Source organism: Chroicocephalus ridibundus, chromosome 4 (assembly GCF_963924245.1).
Source record: "Chroicocephalus ridibundus chromosome 4, bChrRid1.1, whole genome shotgun sequence".
In the NCBI taxonomy this organism is placed as follows: Eukaryota; Metazoa; Chordata; class Aves; order Charadriiformes; family Laridae; genus Chroicocephalus; species Chroicocephalus ridibundus.
In genome coordinates this window covers 17,580,503-17,600,393 of record NC_086287.1, presented here as the reverse complement: position 1 = coordinate 17,600,393, position 19,891 = coordinate 17,580,503, and the positions used below count along the sequence as shown (strand labels likewise).

At 47.7% G+C, this 19,891-nt stretch overlaps 1 protein-coding gene across 5 annotated transcripts in view; it reads left to right on the top strand.

Annotated features, from left to right (window-relative positions):
• The window catches only part of SLC22A18 (solute carrier family 22 member 18), a 63,559-nt gene that overhangs the window by 17,286 nt on the left and 26,382 nt on the right, over positions 1-19,891 (top strand). The window lies entirely within an intron of this gene.

Sequence of the window (19,891 nt, the reverse complement as noted above, 5' to 3'; positions counted from 1 at the left end):
TAAGGCCTCGCCTATCTGCAGGTCTGCCCTGGGAGGGGGATGCGGCAGCGAGCTTGGTGCCGGGCAGCCTTGGCACCAGCAGCTGGTGAGGGGGAAAGCGCAGGAATGCAAATGGCATGCTGTAACAGGGCAATGAAGCCATCTGATGGCACACCCGGGCACTCTTTTATTGTGGACGATGATCTATTTCTGGGCTTTGGAAACGAGCCATCCGAAAGTAAATGTTTAGTCAGCCTTGCAAGCTGTCTGAAATGCATGACGTGCCTGCGACAGGGCGGTTTTATGGGGATGGGGCTGACCTTTCTTTGCCAAACGTGATTCTGCTATAAAGAAAATCTACATTGAAAAGGGACAGCAAGGTGTGGGTGACGTTTAATTTTCTGTCCTAGAGAACTGAGCTGTAAGGGGGAAAGGGAGTCTGCCATTTCTGCAAGGACTCATAAAGGGCATGGGGGACTTTTCGTGCCGTGGAGGTTGTGCCCTTCAAAACAAGCCCTGGTTCTGCCCCTTTGGCACAAAACTGAGGATCGCTGTCAATATTTGGCTTGCAGGCATGAGTGGAGCCACTTGGCTTTGTGTTGGGGTGGGCTTCTTGCTTTGGTCGGGAGCTGCAGCTGTAGCCTGCAAGGGCAGGGAGAAGGCGGTGCAGTGAAAAGTAGAGCTTGGTCACAGCACTTGGGATGCCATGACCACTGGAGCAAATGGGGATGTGCTATCAGACACTCAACGGGCATCTCCACATTGAGTCAGAGATCCAGGGGCTGCCAAGCAGCAATAGCTAGCTCTGGAGTGGGACAGAGCCACCGGGGGGGCACTGAGAGCTGTGGGGCAAGAGGGACAGAGGGCACCTGCCACTGAGTGTGATGGCTTGGCCATAAACCTGGTTGAGAGGATTCTACTCTCCAGGCTTCGGCTGTTGGAGACCTGCAGCTCGGACTGCATGATGGTTGGATCTGGGGCTGGGTTTTAGTTCATTGGGGAGGGGAGCGAGTTACAAAATCTGGATCTGGGTTCAGGTTACAGTTGTGCTCCCCAGGGCTATTCCAGGTGTTCAAATATGAACTGTTGGCCCAGGCCCATCTCTAATTAGGCATATTCTTTAAAAGTATTTTCCTTCCTCAGCTCCTGTGCTCTTGGCTTGTCTCCACTAGCCCTCCTTGCTGTGCTAGAGCACAGTTTGCTGGGTATATTAATTGAACTGTTTACACACCTGGTTTCCTGCAAGAATAGACACCTAGCTCCTTCTTTTGAAAAGTCTAGCCCAGAGGCTGTAAACAGGAATTGTGCTATGTCTGGAAAAGCTGAACTGCTGCTTATCTGCACTCCCTTGGGCTGTGGGAGCAGCAGCAGCTGCAGACATGGGTCAGTTGAGCATGGAAACCAGCTTGCATGCTCTTCCCACCAGTCCTGTCCTCCCACTCAGCTCAGTTCCTCCAGCAGCTGAGGAACCACCTTCTCCACAGGGTTATTCCCTTTTATTGTGATGGTGACAGGAGGGGGCCCCACCTGGCATTTGGGTCAGCTCAGATGCATATTTTGCCTCATGTATGAAAGCTGTGGGTGTCATCCTGGCATTATGTCCTGTGCAGGGCTGCTGATGGGACCTTTCCTCTCTTTTCATGGCTTTACCTTGCAAGGTTAGTTTCTGTCCAAGCTCCCCAAAAGCAGTGGTGGGTTCATCACCCTTTATACTCTTCTAATCGTGGCTGAGGGGTATGTTTTATAACCTGTTGTGCGTCTCAAAGAATGATTGTGGAAAGAGAAGGTTGGTAAGGCTTGTGTGGTGCAGCACAGATGAAATGGTCCCTCATGTTGTCTTTGGGCTTAAAACATATAAGCATAAACAAGTGCAATTGCACAACTTTGATTTCAAGGTGTAGGAGAAGGAGAAAGGCAGCACAAAATCATCTGGTGGATACTGTCAAGGATTTCCTCTTCTGAGCCAAGTAGTATTGGAAAACTCCACAGTGCTTCCTCAGATGCTAAAACAGACCTTCAGACTCTGCTGGGGAGTTCCCTTTCACACCAGTATGCACTCTATACTGCCTTAAAATACGCTGATTTTGCAGACATGCTGTCAGTTCCTGAATCCCATTTTGCAGCCATTGTTTTATTGGGTGACATTAAGTTCTACTTTGCTGCTTCGTTTCTTTGCTAAACGTTACTTGAACTTCGTCTGGAAGATACCAGCTAACCTCCGTGTAAGGCCATGAGTTGGGAGGGTTGGGTACACCCAACACGCAACTGTGCTGTTGGTGGTCCACAGGCTATGGAGTGTGATGCAAATGTGCTGGGCCTTGGCTTCTTTAACTTTCTGTACTTCTTGAGGTTTCCAAAGCACTGTTGGTGAAGGCCCCTGGAGGAGTCCCCCCAAGGCAGGCCCTTGGGAAGGGGCATGCAGATGCCTGGGCTGGGAATAGGGAACAGGAAATCAGATGCACCTTAGGGCAAAATTTGCTATCCAAATTCCAGTCCAGCTAGAAATGGAAAGTGCTGCTGTTCCCAAAGCACTAGACTGGACTGGGATTATTCCAACAAGCCCCCAAAGGGGACACAAAGATACCCAGTGGGGAATGAAAGAAGGCGTGGTATTAGTTTTCAGGTGCTTGTGCTGTGGTGGAACTCCAGCAACTCTGTCTGGGATCGGCACAGCTCCTGATCGCCCAGCAAGCAGTGACTTTGGCGTTGAACTTTGTGTTGGCGTCAATTCCTGCTTGGCTGCTGAGTGTTGGTTATATGCCATAAGTGTTACGAGCTGTAAGGGCTGGGAAATCTCAGCTCTGGAAAGAGGCCCAGAAGGACGACGGTGGCAGGTGCTTTCATCCAGGCTTGCGTCAAAACCCTTTGCAGCGGAAAAGGAGAGGTCTTACGCCATCAGCCCGCTTACCTTTTCCTCCTGCACAATCGTGCCCCTCTGCCAAAAAAAGGAATCAGGGCTTTTGCTAGAAACCAGTGGCTAGCTGGATCCAGAGTGAAGCGGCATGACCATTTGTGCTGCACTCTGCTCCTGCTAATGGTATCAAATCAAGCAGGAAATTATTTTTGGAGCAGTGGAGCATGTTGAAACCCAGCAGAAGGCAGCTGTTTGCGTAACCGGAGTTGTGGGAGAGCTGCCTCCCTTGTTGCCAAGTGCTTGACTTCCTATGCTGGTGAGAAACCGTTTTCCTGCTCCCAGCGGCTTGAGCAAATGCCCTTAGGCTTGGGAGGCTGGGCTTGGTCCAGCATCCGTCCTTCTTGTAGCGCCTGCTTCACAGCTCTGAAAGTCCCCAGACGCTTTTCTGTGGGGGTCTGAACCTACCTGATTCTGACTCACCACTCTGCTCTCTCCTTAAAAACAAATGACCTGCCAAATAAAGGGTTTTGTCCAGAGTTTCAAAGGTATTTCAGTTAACTCACAGCAGAGGTCCACATCTGGCGAACTGCCCATGCTGGAAGTGAAACATTAGTTCTGCCTCAATGTGAGCATCCGCGCTGTGTTTTTACACCCTGACTGGGTTTCCAGCCCCAGTTCCGTGCCCCAGTGGTACCCGCAGCACTTGAGCTGCCTTCGCAAGGTTGCGTCCTGGCATGCAGCTCCTTTGGCTGCGCTTCAGCAGCTCCCAAGTGTCAAACAGGGGCTTGATTTTTTTGCAGGGGGGTGTCCTGGCACGCTGCTGCTTTTTCACTCTCTGGCAATACTATTTGAAACTTTTCTTTCTGCTCTGTAGCTATTCGCCGGTGCCTCCAGCCATATGCTGATGGAACTCCTATACAAACAGGTTTGTCTCCCTGGGCTCTGCTCGGTTCCTAGACCCTCCTCCCAGAGCAGAAATAAATCCCTCCAGTACTACAGCAAAGCGTCGTGCCCCGTAAAATAACATCATTAACGTGGGTCGTAGGATTGCGTTAGCTAGAAAGAATGAGATAAAGCCACGGCTGTGAAGACGGCAATTGGCTTGGTGCACATGGGGCTTAAATTCCTACCCCCAAAATGCAATGCTTCTGCACAGAAGGGAAGGATCAAGCCAGCATGGAGAGGTTTTGAAAGCTGCCATAAGGGTATAAAGGCTTTTTTGTTTGTGGACTTATTATGTCATGCCTCGGTCATGCAAATGTCGCTCCAGAAGAAAGACTTTTTCACATTACTGACTTGTTCTGGAGAAGTCCCTCCCTGATTATTCATGACCGCTGACTCCTTCGGCCATGTGCCCCTTTCCGAAGGGCTGTAGGGTGGAAAGAAATTCCCTGACGCAATGAAAGGCAGGAAAAAATCCAGCGCACCCAAACTGAGTCAGTCTAAAGTATTTATGGCTTTCCAATTGGGTAATTAGGTTCTCATGCAGCCCAGTTATGGTTAGAAAAGGTCCTACACCGGGTTGAAGTTTGTTACCGTTACACCAATGTACACTGGAAATGAGACCCCAGAGCTGGGGTGATGGGCAGGGCTATTTCCATGCTCTACAAAAGTCTTGGTGAAGTAGGTTAAAAATTATTTTTAAAAAAAGGTGTTGTTTCACTTTATAGTAACCATTCAACATAAGTGCTTGATGGTTGCTGGGCAGTTTGGTAGCAGATGATGGGCCTTTTATTTCTGCCTGTCCCATCCATGTCTAGGATTGCAGCTGTTTCACTGCCTGGGGCTGTTTAGTATCTCATGGTTTTATTTGCAAATCCAGTTATTTTTCCCTTGCCACTTAATTGTTCCCTGTGGCATCGTTATGCCCCATGCCTTTGGTTTGGTTTGGAGGGAGACAGGGTGGGGTGGGTGTGCCCTCGGAGACCTCCCGGTCCGTCCTGAGTGTGTTCCCTGCCCTGCTTTTAGCTCTATTTCTTTTCTTTGTTGTGCTAAGCTGACCCTCTGTTGGCCTACGTTGTTTATGCCCAGATGAGGGGGTTAAAGCAAAGCAGTCAAACCCCCCCGCCCCGTTTGGTGGCTGCTCTAACTGGTCCCTCACACTTTGCCCACTCCAAACCCATCCTGTGGTCTACAGTGCTTCCCTCCAAATTTCTTGGGATCTACACTGAAGCATGTATTAACTTGTACCCCAAAAGGCAGACACATTTCCTGACAATGAAATACTATCCATCCCATAATATGAAGTTTAGTACAAGCCATAGAGGCTCATATTCCTGCAATGCGAAGGAAGGAAGCAGCTGCAGGCTTTGAGGAGCGGTGTACTAAATTCATCTCAGTTTGAAACCACTAAGTCCCATTTCCTCAGATGAACGCTGTAGTTACCTCTGAAGCGGTGCCTGTATTGGCTGATATTTTACCAAAGGATAGCTGTAGGGAAGGGTTTAATTTCTTTTGTCGCCTTATCTCTGGGAACCACCTCAGTTCCGTTTCAGTGACGTTCCTGCAAAGCATAAGACTAAAAAGGGGTTTATTGTCTCTTTGAACTGCTTTTGCTCTGAGGAATGAGGATATAATTGTAACGTAGGAAGGACAAATTGAACATGTTCAGGCTTGTCCTGCCTGATCTTTCCATGTTTCTTTTTTTTCTTTTTTTTTTTTTTTTTTCTTTCCCCTTGGAGCTAGCACTCATGATTGGGATTTTCCAACCGATAAAGTCTTGGCTAGCCTAGGGGTTAATATGCTCTTAGCTGAACGAGCTCTGGACGGCTGGATATGCGGTTTCTTTTGATGCCAGCCAAGACCAAGGTTCGCCACTTTATTTGTGTTTGCCACCAAAGCATCAATCTCCTGCTGTTCACGTCTGCAGGATGACTGCAGAAGGAGTCTTGGGCAGATGGCTTTCATGTTCCCTCTGGGATAATTTTTTCCACATGCTTAGTGATCTTTCAGTACTCTCTTTTCTCTTTTGGTCATGTTTGGATTTTACGAGAAATAGGTCTGTGGAAGAAAATTATTAACCAGACTTAAAGCAACAAAAAAAGAACATCCCTAATGCCTTCAACTGCTGTGGTGTTTTGCTTTTAGGAAATCTCATTATCAGTGTAGTTGAAATGCAGGGTTTGTTGGCTATATCTGTAAATACAGTAAGTTGTGCCTAGTTTGTGCCATTTAGAAAAAATTGCCTTTGTCTGAGGCTAGTTTAACTACTAGCCTTAGTCTGAAGCAGGGATAAAGCTAAAGGTGTTGGTACTGAACCCATACCATCTTTTTTGCTCAACTGCGGCTACCCAAAGACATACTAAAGAGAAATTAATTTCAAGTCCTTTCCTGCTGTTAAACCATACTTCTGTTCTGTGCCTGGGTTCTTTGTACTGGATGCTGCCATTTTGATGGCTTTTGGCAGCCACCGTATCTACCACCGCTGATGTTGGGCCTGATCCCGCAAACCGTTTTCAGCTCTTACTGACTTTGCGTCTTTCCCATGATGCCCCCGCTTGATCTTTTCCATGATGCCCCTGGTGCAGCTGGGCTTGCAGTGTTTCTTGCTAATTCCTCAGGATCCCCGTGGCTTACTTTACTTTGACCCTGTGGTTTTTACTCAGTCCTTTCTCAGACAAGTTTCCACTGACTCAAATCTGTGTTTTAATTGAGTCAGGGCTCCAGAATGTGTCTCCGGGGCGAAGCCCATTCCTGGGGCAGCTGGTTCCTGTGGAGCTGGGCCTGCCGACACTGGCACGCGATGGCCAGGCTCCTAGGGAGGAATTCTTGAAACACGTCATGAGGGATGTCACACACTTACAAAATCTACATACGTGTGCTTCCCCCATCAATGGCAGGGACCAAATGGCGCTGTAATACACAGTGCTGTGTTTTTTTGTCAGGGTGCTGCAAGACGCAGCGAGTTCTGGGTTCCCCTGGCATCGGTGTTGTGGCTGGGGCAGCAGAAAAAGGCTTTGGCAGGGATCCAGGGAAAAGAAAGGGGAGAGGAAAAGTGTGGTCCACTGGTCTGAGCAGTAAACTTGCATGAAGCAAACTGCTTAAAGACCTGATTTTTAAGGCTTTTTTTTCCACCATGATCTTTATGCGACCTTACTGGGGCGCTTAGGTTTTCAGTGCTGTGTTTCCCGGTGAGTGCCCATGGGGCGTTCGCACCACTGTCACCCATGTGGGGATGTTATGAAGATAAGTTGTGACATCTGAAGTGTGAGTTTTTCAGCTGCTGCTGCTATCAGGTCTCTCTCTGTATGTAAGAAAGGAAAACTTTAGATAAGGACTATTACAAGGACTCATACAGATCCATGTCTGGAGATGTTTGTACTCTGGACACCCCGGTATTTCCCTGGTGCTGCAGAGATGTACATCCAACAGGCTTGGCAGCGCTTTGAAGTCCATGTTTATATGTTTTTTTTCCCTGCTAAAAATAAAATTGAAGTGAAACAAAAACACATAGTTCATTTTCATTGTGCGCTGAAAAGCAAAAATACAACAACAACCCACTAGTCACCCCAAAAGGTAATTAATTTCTTCATCAACTAGTTTGTCTGTTTATGCAGACACATTTGATGCACTGAAAGCAGCCAGCTTCCGCAAGGCTCCAGGATATCACAAGCACCAGTCTAAAATCATTGTTGCTGCCAGCCACTAAAGAACACGGCCCATTGCTGCCTTGAGTTACCTTGTTGTAGCTTGTACATGTGTGCCCTAAGATGTCCTGCCAGAGAAGTGTGTGGCCTCTGGCTCTTGCAGCAGGAGATGGCTTGAAATGTAAATTTTCTAGGTACAGCAAACCCCAAGCGTGGAGAGGGCGAGGGCTTCTCTCATTGGAGCTGCAGAAATGTACAACCGGAGGTTTCCAAACTCCTCTGCAGACAGCTGGCCGCTCGCACGCTGCTCACCCCTCCTTGTTTCCAGCTGCTAATTTGCAATTAAACGCAACTAAAAATACGGCAAGCGCTCTGCTCGCGATTTTCCATGCGAGTCCGTGGGGTGGCTTGCAGTTGCCGTCGTTTGGTGGTGAGCGGAGCGGGCTCCTGCCGTCAGCGTGTGGCTGGGTGGGGAGGCTGCCCGTGAGGCTGCCTAAGATGTGGTTCCCACCGAACGCTGCTGTAAATACCAGTTCAGCATAACGCAGCCGATACTAACTGGCATCCCTGTAGGTGGTCTCAGTAGTGGGGCCAAGATGAAAAGCGGTGCGGGGAGCCAACAAAGCGCTTTTTCTCCCTAAGGGGAGCGCCTCCAACTGAGAGCAAAGGTGTGTTAGGCAGAGCTCGAAATGCAACCGCTGTACCGGGTCTGCAGGTAAAGGATGTTCTCGTTCAGGGCTTTGGCAATACTGGAATCCACTGAAATGTGCAAGATGCGTAGAAGACGTTGCATTTGACTGGTGTGAAGTACATTAAATCTGTTTTTAATTCATTGCTCCAAAAGTGCAAGCAACTTCAGTTATTACTGAATGTGCTTTTTAACCTGAATAAATTATTTTCTACTATGCTAAACAAAGTAGTTGAAAAATAGATCATTCAGTGCAAAGTTTCTTAGCTATTCCTCGGCTAGTGTTTGTCCTACAATCTGTGTAGGGGGGAACACTACAGTTTGCAAATATGCAACACAGAACAACCTCCTTTCTGAATATATTTAATGTGCAGAAACCATTGTCATTATGGGGCGAGGGAAACAAAGTACTTAATTGGGGGAGTTCAGTAAATATAGTAACAGTGAGACCACTCCTGGTTTGAGTGTACGAAGCCTGCCCAAGCAAGCAAACTGTGCACCTTTAATTAATGGTTTCGCCCATTATTGAAATGGCATGACTCACTCTTCTCATGCAGATGCCTCCTTCTGGGGTCAAACTCTTCATGAAATCAGATCAGCTGCACCACAGCCCTGGGGCTCTGTCTTTGCTGGAGAAAGGGTTGTTTTCAAGGGGCCTGTTGCGCAACCAAAGAGGTTGGGGTGGGATGCTGGAAAGTGTGATCCACCCGACGTGTGAAAGGGTTTTTTATTTGTGACTTTTGGGTATTAGCGTTCCAACGTTGCTTCCCGTGCAAAATTAGCCTTAACGTGTCCTATTTCATGAAAAGGTCTTACTAGACAAAAGGTGCTGGGGCCCTTAATGCAGCACGGCAAGATTTTCCACACCTCGAGGTACGAGGTGTTGGCTGCCACTACTTGTTCCAAGGCAAGATCAGCCTGTGCTCTACCTTTGGTAGGATGCTGCATTTACAGTTACTTACCTCAAGGTAAAGTAACTTGTTTTGCCAAGGATTACATAGCTTAAAAACGTCATTCACGTGAATGCGGTCCTGGTAAGAGATGAAATTTAAGTGTCAGACTTGGCTAGTCAACTCGTTAGCCTTTGGGTGTGGGGTGTGGAGGGAGCCCTTCATTTTGCATGACACAAGGATCGCTCTCTTGGATCACTGCAGTAGCCTCGCCAGTGCTCTGCTTGCAAAAGGGACTGGCAGAGGAAGAAGCTCAAGTCCTTTGGTGGGCTGATGCTGGGACATCTCCAAGCACTGGCAAAATAGGTAGTTGCCTGCGGCACGGGACTGTCTGCCCACAGTCCTGTTGTCTGCTTGCCTGCGCCAGAGTGACGAGAAGGCGTGCTCCTTGAGGAAAGCCAGAGCATCTGGCATCTGTGTCTTTTTCTGGAAGGTGGGAGAGGTCTTCTTAGAAGTAGCAGTCATCCCCTGTCTCCTTAGTGCCAGCAAAGGCAGTGGTCCTGGCTTGCCAGAGCTCTCTTCATGCTTTCTTTCCCAGCCAGATCCTACCCCTTCCCTTCACAGGAACTACCCGGACCCCACCCCTCATCCTTGGGCAGCAAAATTCAGCTCTGCCCACATGTTGCTTTAAGTAAGCGAGTACATTCATGATCAGTGAGAGGTAACAACTCCAGCCCATGCCAAACTCGTGGGGCCTCCAAAGCCACTGCCGTGAGCCCGAGACCTGACGTGCTGGGAGTGCAGCCCAGGTTACTATAGCAAATCCTCAACAGTTTCCTGCCCAGCTGAGTCTCTTGGAGTCTGAAGCGTTGTAACCTCATAAAAGCTTGAACTCATTCAAAGATTATTTCACACCACCTACGGTACTCTATGAAGTCAGACATGCTGTAACATATGATTAACGATGAGTTCGGTGGTGAGTCACCGGGTAGTCTAGCAAGCGCTGCTCACCTTCTAACCAGTCTGTGCGTGGGAGTCCTTACCTAGCGACACGCCCAAACCGAGCGTTTTAATGATTTACCACATTCTGAGCTTGGAAGAGCAGTTTTATTGTTGCTTAATTAAAATAAAACAAAAAAAAATACTTAAAGGCTTTGCCACCCGTTATGGAACAAAACTCCTCCATGAAGAAGAAGGTGGGGGGAACCCCCAAAAGCTATTATTACTTTGTATGGTTGTAGTATCTGAGACAAAGACTGGGAAAAATCTATGTTTAAGAGATGGGGGATTGCATCTTTTTGTTTTATTAAACAGTCACTTGAGAAGATACATGATCGTTTCTTGGACTGAAATGTAGCCTTACACTTTCCCAACTGAGTGTGTCCCAAGTGCAAAGTGAGAGCGGTGGTCATTCTTATTTATTATCTGGAATGTTTAAGGATTGTAGGAAAAAAGCAGCATTTTCCAGGGAATGAGCAGAAACGAGCCTGTCTGGTTTATGAGATGGTGGTGGGAGACGTGGTTTTGATTCCTGCTGTAGAGGAAGTTGCACTTGCGTCTGACCTGGTATCCTTTTTCCAATAAAAATCATAGCAAGAAGCCTAGGAAAGAGAAAGAGTGGGACAAACTTGCATAATACTTCACCAATTACTTTCCAGCCTCCAACTGTTTTCAGCTCAGGGGATTTCCTGAGATGAATGAGTATGGTTTGTGACTCTCTAGTAATCTTCTATGGATTGTTCTTCCAAGTGCCTGTCCAGTCTCCCTTGTACCTGTCTAAACCTTTTGCTTCTACAGCACAGGTAGCAACAAACTCCACCAACCTTCTGCATGTTATGGGAAGAATTAGGTCTTTCTCTTTGTTTTGAACCAGTCTCCGACAGCTTCATTTGGTTCTTCCCAGTTCTTGTGGTGTAGACGGTGTCAGTCACTTCCTAACCCCCTGCTCCAAGTCCCTCACTAACTTGTGGACCTTTATTAGATGTCCTGCAGACATCATCTTCCCGGGGTGAAGGCTGTCAGCCTCCTCAGGTATAAAACCAGCTACCATGAATTGTTGTCATTGCCATCCTCTGAGGCTTTCCCACCTCTTCGATAGCTTTTTGAGAGGAGGGAACCAGGATTGCATGCACTGTTCAAAGTGACGGTGAACCATTTTGTACAGTGGTCTAATGCGGTTCTCTTCTCTGTTTGCTTGCTGTTTCTTTCATGGTAATCCCTAGTTTGATTAGCTGAGTACTGAGACGATGGTTTTGTGGAATAGTCTGTGATAGTCCAAAGGTCTCACTCCTGAGTAATAATGAGCGGTTCAGAAACCATCATTTCAGATGTGAATTTAAGATTTCTTTTCCCTGCCTGCATCACTTTAAATTTAATCTGCACTGGCTTTCAGCTGCCGTCTTATTGCGCAATCCCTCAGCCCTGCAAGGGCCATATGCAATTCCCTACCGAGGGCTCTTTTCCCCAGTACTCTTTTAGTTGCGTATCCTCAGCAAGCTTTCTTACCTCGCTGCTGCTCCAGATCATTCGCAGATAGATCGACCAGCACATGTCCCGGCCTCACCGGTAGGATGCCTCTCTTGTGAGAACTGACCGCTTACACCTCCTTGCAGATGCCTATCTTGACCTGCCCCAGCTCATCCAGTATTAGCGTCGCTGGGATCAAAGCCAGATGTTGCAAGCCCCCATTCAGGGAGTGCAGCTCATACCTGGTCCTTGTCTAGACTCCTCAGTTTCTAGACATACAGGGTGATACTGCGGAGCATGAGGCAAGCAACGCCTTTGCCAGCCAGCTGGCTAAAACCTTTTGGGGAGCGCAGCTTATTCCCCCATTTGTTCTAAATGCATGTAAATGTGCAGGTGTTTGGTGCACCGAGATGCCAGTGGGACGGCCCACATTGTGCGATAGGGAAAAGCAATAATCACACGTACAAACGCAAGCTTTGAATTAGCAGAGTGCAGTATTTTGAAATAGGATGTTTCACCAGAAAAGAGCACACGAGAATAAATGATACTTGAAATTAGTGGTGGATTATGGGCAAAGCATGCAAATCCGCCCACGGCTTATTGAAGCGTTAACTGATATGCCTCTTCCGGCAATTAGTCAAGTTCCTCAGAAGAGCACTGCCTTGGATCAGGCAGCAGGATGGGCTGGCGCAGGCAGGCTGCTCCAGCTGCCTGGGGATTCGCATCCTGCCGCAGCCACCCCCTTCGCGCCCCAGCGGCGGGAGCTGCCCTGCTTGAGCAGGGGCTGCGGCAGGGGACGGTTAGTTTGAGCTGCTTTTCATTGCTGGGATTTTCTCTGCGGCAGGCGCTGGCGGGAGACAGATAGTTTTGTTGCTGCGGAGCCTCTGACGGACAGCCAGCCTGATCAGAGCAGCGCTTACTTAGGGAGCTCTGCCAAAGGAGGATTTTCCCTGTGGAAGGAGCCCAAGTTGTTTTTATTTAATGCCCTGCACTGACCTAACGTGTGTTTTTGCAAGTGTCAAGTCCCACCAGCAACACTCCTTGTGCTGGGCTGGTGACACACACTAATGTCCCTTAAGAGCAGTTAAGCCACAGGTAGCTCTGATGACTTTGGGAATGGCTGGGAACTCCTGGCCCTGTCCCACATCTGGTGTCCCCAGCACACGGTGGCTCTGCCATTGTACTTTTGGCTCTTTGCCCTGCTAAAGCACCAGTGCCAAACCTCAGCATCCCCCCCCTCGCTCAGTTCTGACAGAAACGGGTGATGCAGGAAGCACGTACTCCCCTTCATCTTTTTCTCCTTTCCCGCCACCCAAATTTTCCAGATGTGGCTGTCACTAGAAATAAGCAGTTGAATGAGCACTTGTCTGCGGGTGACTCATTCTCGCCTTGTGAGGGGCTCTGCAAAGGATGCAGACGCAAAGTCTCACCACCTCCTTGGACAGCCTGCAATGATGTCAAATTCACCGGAGTGAGAAAGAGCCTCCTGCTCTCCCCGAAGCAGCAGCAGCAGCTGCTGCTCCTCATCTAAAACATATGCGGCAAAAAGGACACCCTGGTCATGGTTTCCAGTTGCATCAGGGCAGTGAACTCCCTCCTTTTCCTGCTGATGCATGGGTGGGGATGGGTGTCCGCTCACGTTTTACGGTCTGGCTCTAGAGAAATCCCAGGCTCCCGGTGAAATAATGGAAAAATTGCAACCAAAGGAGTTGAAGGCCTACAGTGAAATACAGGTGATTTATCCCAGGTGATTTGTGAAGTACCTTCTACCTGACCATGAGGAAGCAACTGCAAAAGGGCATCTTTCTCTGGCACGTGTCCCTTGGAGGCTGCATTTGTTCCCACTTGGGATTTAATATTCCTTCAGCTGCGCTCGCTTCACATACTGTTTTCACATCGGCATTTGCTTGGACAGGAGAGCCAGGGGGAAAGACTCGTGCCACGCTTATCGATGCCTTTGTGTGATGTTTTTTTCTATGAGGACAGGGAGTAGGAACTGCAGAAAGGAAGGTTTGGGGTTTTTTTTGTTTTCCTGTCAAAGGCACAGATAACGTGATGGGTGGTACTGGCCGCCCTTCACCGGCAGAGCTGCCCTGAAGCCTGCTGAGCGCTGGGCTGTCTGGGTTTATTTGTGTTATTGTGCTGTTTCTTGCCCTGGGCTGTGGAAGCCGGACTATTTCTGTACATTTGCATGAACATCCTAGGAAACGTGTGAAATTTTTGGAGGCTCAAGGAATCTATTTTTCATTGAGGCTTTTGTGGTTCTGTTTCTTTAAGAAGCTTTGGTGAAATGTTGTGCTTGCTTTTTTTGTCTTTAGGAGGAATCTCAACAACATAGACCAGACCACAACGGGTCAAAGATGAAATACATTCCGCAAGAATTTTCAAGGCAGTAAAACAGAGTTCCTTGAATGAAACCATCACTAATTTATAATAAGTTATGTGCTAAGTTTGTGTATCACTATGTTATCGTTAACACCGTGGCCACTGCTCACTTCCTTACGAAGCCAAAGCTGTTTACAGGAGAGCATGGTTTGGTGTCGTGGTTTCACCTGAACTTTTTTTTGTCACCTCAGTTTTTTGCTTTTCTTCTCTTTTTAACTCACCAGCTGTTTTTCACCCGTAGCTGCCCCTCTAAGGGTGTGAGGGGATGAGTGGATAGTGTGGCCGGACTGCAATCAAAGAAATATTTTGAGAGTCCTTTCAGAGCTCTTTAAGGAATCTGGGCCGGCAATGAATGACGGCTTTATGCAGCACTGTTTTGAAGTGGGAGTGAGTCACTAAAAAACAATTTGCGCTCTCTCCATGTTCAACTTTGACTTTATTAAGAAAAAGAGAAAGAAAACAAACTCAGTCCCATTCACTGCTGAAATACACATTGATCCTTTAATCCTCAGGGAATCGTTGGGAACTGCTTCCTCCTTGAAAGAATCGCTGTATTGACGCAACATCTAATTGTGCAATTACACACGCGCATTTTTTCTCCTGGGCTTTGCAGAGCAGGGCTCTGTGGCTGGAATGCTAATCAGAAAGCGACTGATACCATCTCGGGGCACACACAGCCTGAATGCAGCCTCCCGGCTGGCATCAGCCCCTAGGCACCTTCACTGTCCCAGCCTTTTTAGGCAGGAAACCAAAGATAGGAATCACAGCCAAGCAAGGACTGGAATTTGGGCTGGAGCCCAAAACTGTATCCTGTATTGGTTTGTTGTAGCCTTCCCTGGTGGAAGCGGGAGGCTCCGGCACCCATCACTCCTTGGCGCTGCCCTGGGGGGCTGCAGCTGGCAGGTACCAGCAAAAATATTCCCTGTCTGCAAATGCCTGGTCGGTGGCCTCTCTCCTGCTCCTGTGCCACTGCCTGATCTCCACATGGTGCACACGCCTTTGTGGGATTGAATTTTTCATGGAAGTTTTGCTGAAAGCATTGCTTCAGAGCTACTGGGAAATGCTCTGCACATGTGTTTGGACATATATATGTATGTGTATACACCCACTCATGCTTGTTTGGCCAGGGCCCGCTTTCCAAGAGCTGCATTTGCTGTAAACTTCGCCAGATTTTTCTGATGCTTCACGTGTGCCATCTCTGACTTCAGAGGCGTGAGACACTCAGGGCAGAGCCACAAAAGATCACTTCCAGGGTTTGGGGAGCCTCTGGGAGCCCTTGCTGTCACCTGCATTACTGCATCATGTCTTGGTTCAGAAACTGAACCCTGATTGTGCTCGTTTGCCTCATACTAATTGGCCCTGATGGGAGCAGGTTGCGAAGTAACGTAGAGCACGTCCTCGCTTCGCCTCTCCAGGGAAGCATGGTGCACATTGGGATTTACCGTTACCTGCAAGTAAATTCAGAGGCTGGTTAAGCATTAGATGGGAAGAAATGCAGCCCTCCTCCAGCTGGCTTTGAATGCTAATATATTCTTTGGGTTTGATCTGTTTACCATGGCATTACTCTTAATGGTTTCATCATCAGTTCTGCTTTCCCACCAACATTAAGGATGGAGTTTCCAGATGGACGATCCTCGCTGTCAGCCACTTGTCCCTTATCCATGACCACGGGCTACCAAGTGAGCCCTGTGCCTGGCCACACCATCTATCCCGTGGTGAGTGTGCCCGGGGCCAGCCATCCTGCTTTTTGAAACCCTTGAAAACTCTTTTAAGGGATGCTTTTAATGCATCTGCCACACTTGCCTAATGGCCTCAGGAAAATTAAAATGAGAGGCTTTCATTATGTTGTCAAGCGGCATTTGGCTGATGTTGTGGGCTCCTGGCCTCCAGGTCCCTCCGCTCGTGTTTTCTTCTTATTTCTCTGAAAGCTTTATGTCGGGGCAAGCCGCGGCTGCTCCTGTTGGAAAAACTAGCAAAAACTAGTCCTCTTCTGAGTTCGGCTGTTTGCTCCCTGCAGGATATCCCAGGGGAGAGCAAGGAGGCTGGCAAAAGTCAGCAAGGGACTCTCTCTCCAGATGCAAGAGAAGCAAAGGAACTAGAAGTAACAAGCTGAAGTACACAGATAAAGTTACCCAAGTTATTTTGACCATAAAGCCCAGGATGGTAAAGGCTCTTAACCTCTTATTAATCAGCAAGAAGCTGGAAGAGGCCACACAATGATCTCAGCTGCTGAAGCTGCTGCGCCCTTTTGCTCCCTTTAATTTAATTGTATTAGTCCTTCCCGCGTCCTTTGTTCTTCCGCCCCACTCAGGAAATCTGCTGCTGGTTTTGGCAGGGCTCGCTCTGGCTCCACACGGCTGGTTTGCGGACAGCCAGGAGGGACGAGAGGGAGGGCAGGAAGAGGAAGAGGATGGGAAAAGGTCCTGTGGGAGCAACCTGCTTAATGTGCCTCATTTGTCTTAATAGTGCCACCGCATCCCTTCCTGGTGAAACTTCCTCCTGATAAGCCAGTCAGGCAAAATTGAAGGCAGAAGGACTCCCACTGGTTTCAGCAGAGATGAGATTTCATGCTTAAATCTCAAAACCAAAAAAGACGAGCGCCTGCGAGCCAAGTCTGGCGCAGCACGAGCTGCCAACCCAGCGATCATTCCTACCGCTGGCCTTCGGCTCCGCTGAGGGGTTGGGGTGTCTCAACTTTAGCCTGGCTGTTCTGGTTTGTACTGCTTTTTCCTCATCAGACCAGTAAGAAATAAGAGCAACCGCTTAGCCCTGGGTCCTCCACTTGCTTAGCGTGCAGAAGAGGGTCCAGCAAGCACAGCAGAGGGGTTATCAGTGCCAACCCCTGGCTCTTTTCTCTGCTGGTGGCAATAGCATCACCAGACCCCTTGCTAAAGCCTGTTCCTCAGTGTTGTTGTGGGGTGCAAACCCTCCCCTGCCCTTCTGCTGCTTGCTGGACTTCTCCAAACCACCACTGCCTCCTTCCCACCCGCCTCCCCAGGCCGCGCTCCCCCTGCAGCGACATCCCAGGATGTGGGTAGGGTTTTCCCTGTCGGTGGTGACACGGGGCGGCTCCAGTTGAGGATCCAGCAGCATCATTGCAACTTCACCAGTTTCCCCAGCAAATTCGGTGGCCTCTGATCTCCAGTCAGCATCATTGCAAGAATATTGTCAGCTCAAAGCACTAGCGTTTGTCTTCCCTGCTGCCAGAATTCATGATTCAGCACATGCTGGTTTTAGCACTTGTGTCCCTTTACGTGACAGCGTAAATATTTGTGGGTCTTTGTATAACAGGGAAAGACAATGTGTGCAGTGCAGTCCCTCACCTACCCAAGCCCCCGCGGGGTGTTCAGAGGTGCTGATGTGTCAGGAAAGCCGCCCTGCGCTGCTGCTTTCTCAAACAGTTGCCTTTCACTGTAGGAGTAGGACAACGTGTCCCACTGATGCCATACTGGAGGGGTGGTGCGGGCCAGGAGGTGTCACGGTGCATAATTCATGTGTTGTAATGGAAACGTCAGAAAAAAGGAAGCGAAAGTATACCAGAAAAAAATTAATGACCCACGGTGTTGATATGATATTTTTATGGCCCTCAGTTTCACTTCATCCGTCTTAAATGAGCAAACAAATGCAAGAGGTGGTTTCCTGGACACAGATGCGTTATCTCTAATCCCAGAGTTTGTCACTGCCGAAGGACAAGGTAGCGGAGCAGCTAACCCGAGGGTGTACCTTCATCACCTTTCCGTCAAGGAATGGTAACACTTGATATGTGGGAAAATATAAAGCACTTACAGAAGCCTGTGGTTAAAAAGAGGGATTTTGAAATGATTTTGAATGCTTCAGGCTCGCTGGGAAACACGATTTTGAGCTCCATATTTTACTGGATTTCTCTGACTTCAGAATCCAGCCGTACAAAATGGCATGAATCCACTACGGCAAGACCAGGTTTTCCCAAATATGTAAAATGTCAAGGTTGCCCTTTCCCTTTCACCGCGGTGAATTATCAGTCATATGCTTGCAGTGAAGTAGTGCACCATTTGCTTCCTAGTTTTATACGGAGATCCTTCCCGTGTTGCTTGCTGTAATTCTTCTTGGATCTGAAGAGTAAAACATATTTACATTGGCATGTGGGATTCTGGAAAACCTCAGGAAAAAATAGGACTGGAAAGGAAGTTTTTCTGTCCAAGGAAAATTTTTGTGATGTGTTTTTTCCATATCTTGAAGTAGAGAAACCCCAAAAAAACATTAAGCCAGCTGCAGATACTTATTTTGATTATATTATCCTTTCTATTTTGTTAGTAAATTTACTTTATGTTGCAATGCAAAGTAGAAATTCCGGATTTCTTGCATAAAAATCTGGGTCCACAAAGTTGATTTCAGTAGTTTGGGAACTGTTCAACAGACAATTTTGTATCAGAAAGTGGTGATCTGCTTCACTAAAAATAAAAAATAACGATCCAGTAAATGACTAATTTTGTGGTCCCGGGTAATTAGCGAAACAGCTTGGCAGATGGAAGGCGGCAGGTCTAAATTACTGCACTAAGTCCATTTGCAGGAAGATATTATCTGACTTTGTTGTTATTAATAAGAATTAATGAGAATTAAAATATTCAGCTGGGATTTTTGCCGTTGCTATTAGCGGGCATACATGTGTGTATATATATATGTATTTACTCTTTGATGCTTTTCTTGGTTGGTTGCCTCTCAATCCTTGACTGTCTTGCTCTGGGACTTTAATAATACTCCAGGAATTATTCAGACCGCACCTTTGTCTAGCACAGAGGAAACTTGAGGCTTTTACAATTAGTGCTGCTGGTTATTCCATGAAAAACCATGAATGATTCCATGGTCTGACAAGGAAAGCAGCAGTAAAAAGTCAGGAATACACAGTCCTTTATCAGCAGGCTCAGAAGGAGCATCAGCTGGCGGCTCGCAGCTCGCTTTTACATCCAGTTTTTGCAGCACAGGTTGCCGGCAATGTGGGGACGGCGCTGTCACCTCTAACTCTGCATGGACCCACAGGGCGCCAAAGCCTTCCCTGGTGAAATCCAGGCATTACTTTGCTGAAATCCAAGGTGCTTAAATTTTGATGCCCCCAAGGAGCTATGGTGGTCACTTAGTCTTGCGCCCTCCATGACACCAGCCTTTGGTGTTTCTGCTGGGCGTTCCCACCCCAAACCTGTGTCATGCAGTAGGTTTCGAGGACGTTTTATGAAACCCTTTGACTAACAGAGTTCCCATGATGGGGGAGACTTTTAATGAGCTGGTTTAGTGGATAATTGCTGTCACTGTTAAAAACAAAACGTGCTTCTCCCTTTGTTTTTGGTTCAACTCTCCTGAGTTTCAGTCTTCCAGCCCTGGCCTTTGCTCCACCTGTGTTTGGCAGAGTTAAAGCCCTTCAGAATCTGAAATCTTCCCACATGCCCTTAAAGACTAGGAGGAGTCATTTCCTAATCTCTTTCAAGAGGACAGTGATAATTGAGGACTTATTATTGACTCTATTGACTTTAACATGGTTTGTGTTTGGGTTTTTTAGATAAGTTGTAATTGTTCCTTTTTATCATTGTACAACTACTGTTAATAATTGCTGCTCACTGTGTCTACATCTAAGGATGTGGCCCCACTTCTGTTAAAGGTCCAACATTTGGGGCTCTGATGGACAGTTGAAGGGGAGTTGATTTGGTTTGGGGCACTTTTGGAGAAAAGTAGGTGCATCAGTCAACCTGGTGTTTACTCATCTCCTCAGAAGGTTTTGTAAATCATGTTTGTTATTTTTAGCGGCTCCTTTTCAAGTGGCATTGTATCTCCGGTGGCTTCAGTTCTGGTTGTAGGCTGGGCTGTATTCTACCATCCTTAATCATCTCGAGTGCTTTCTTCACTTTCCTTAACTTCATTTGCTTTCACTAAGAAATTTCAGAGAGTGAGATGAAACTTAGATGAATGAAATTGGGGATTAAATGAGGGATTAGATGGATACTAACAAGCAGATGCTGTGCTTTCCGTGGGAAGATTTCTAAGCTTCATTAAACCAAGGCGAGCTCTTTTCCCC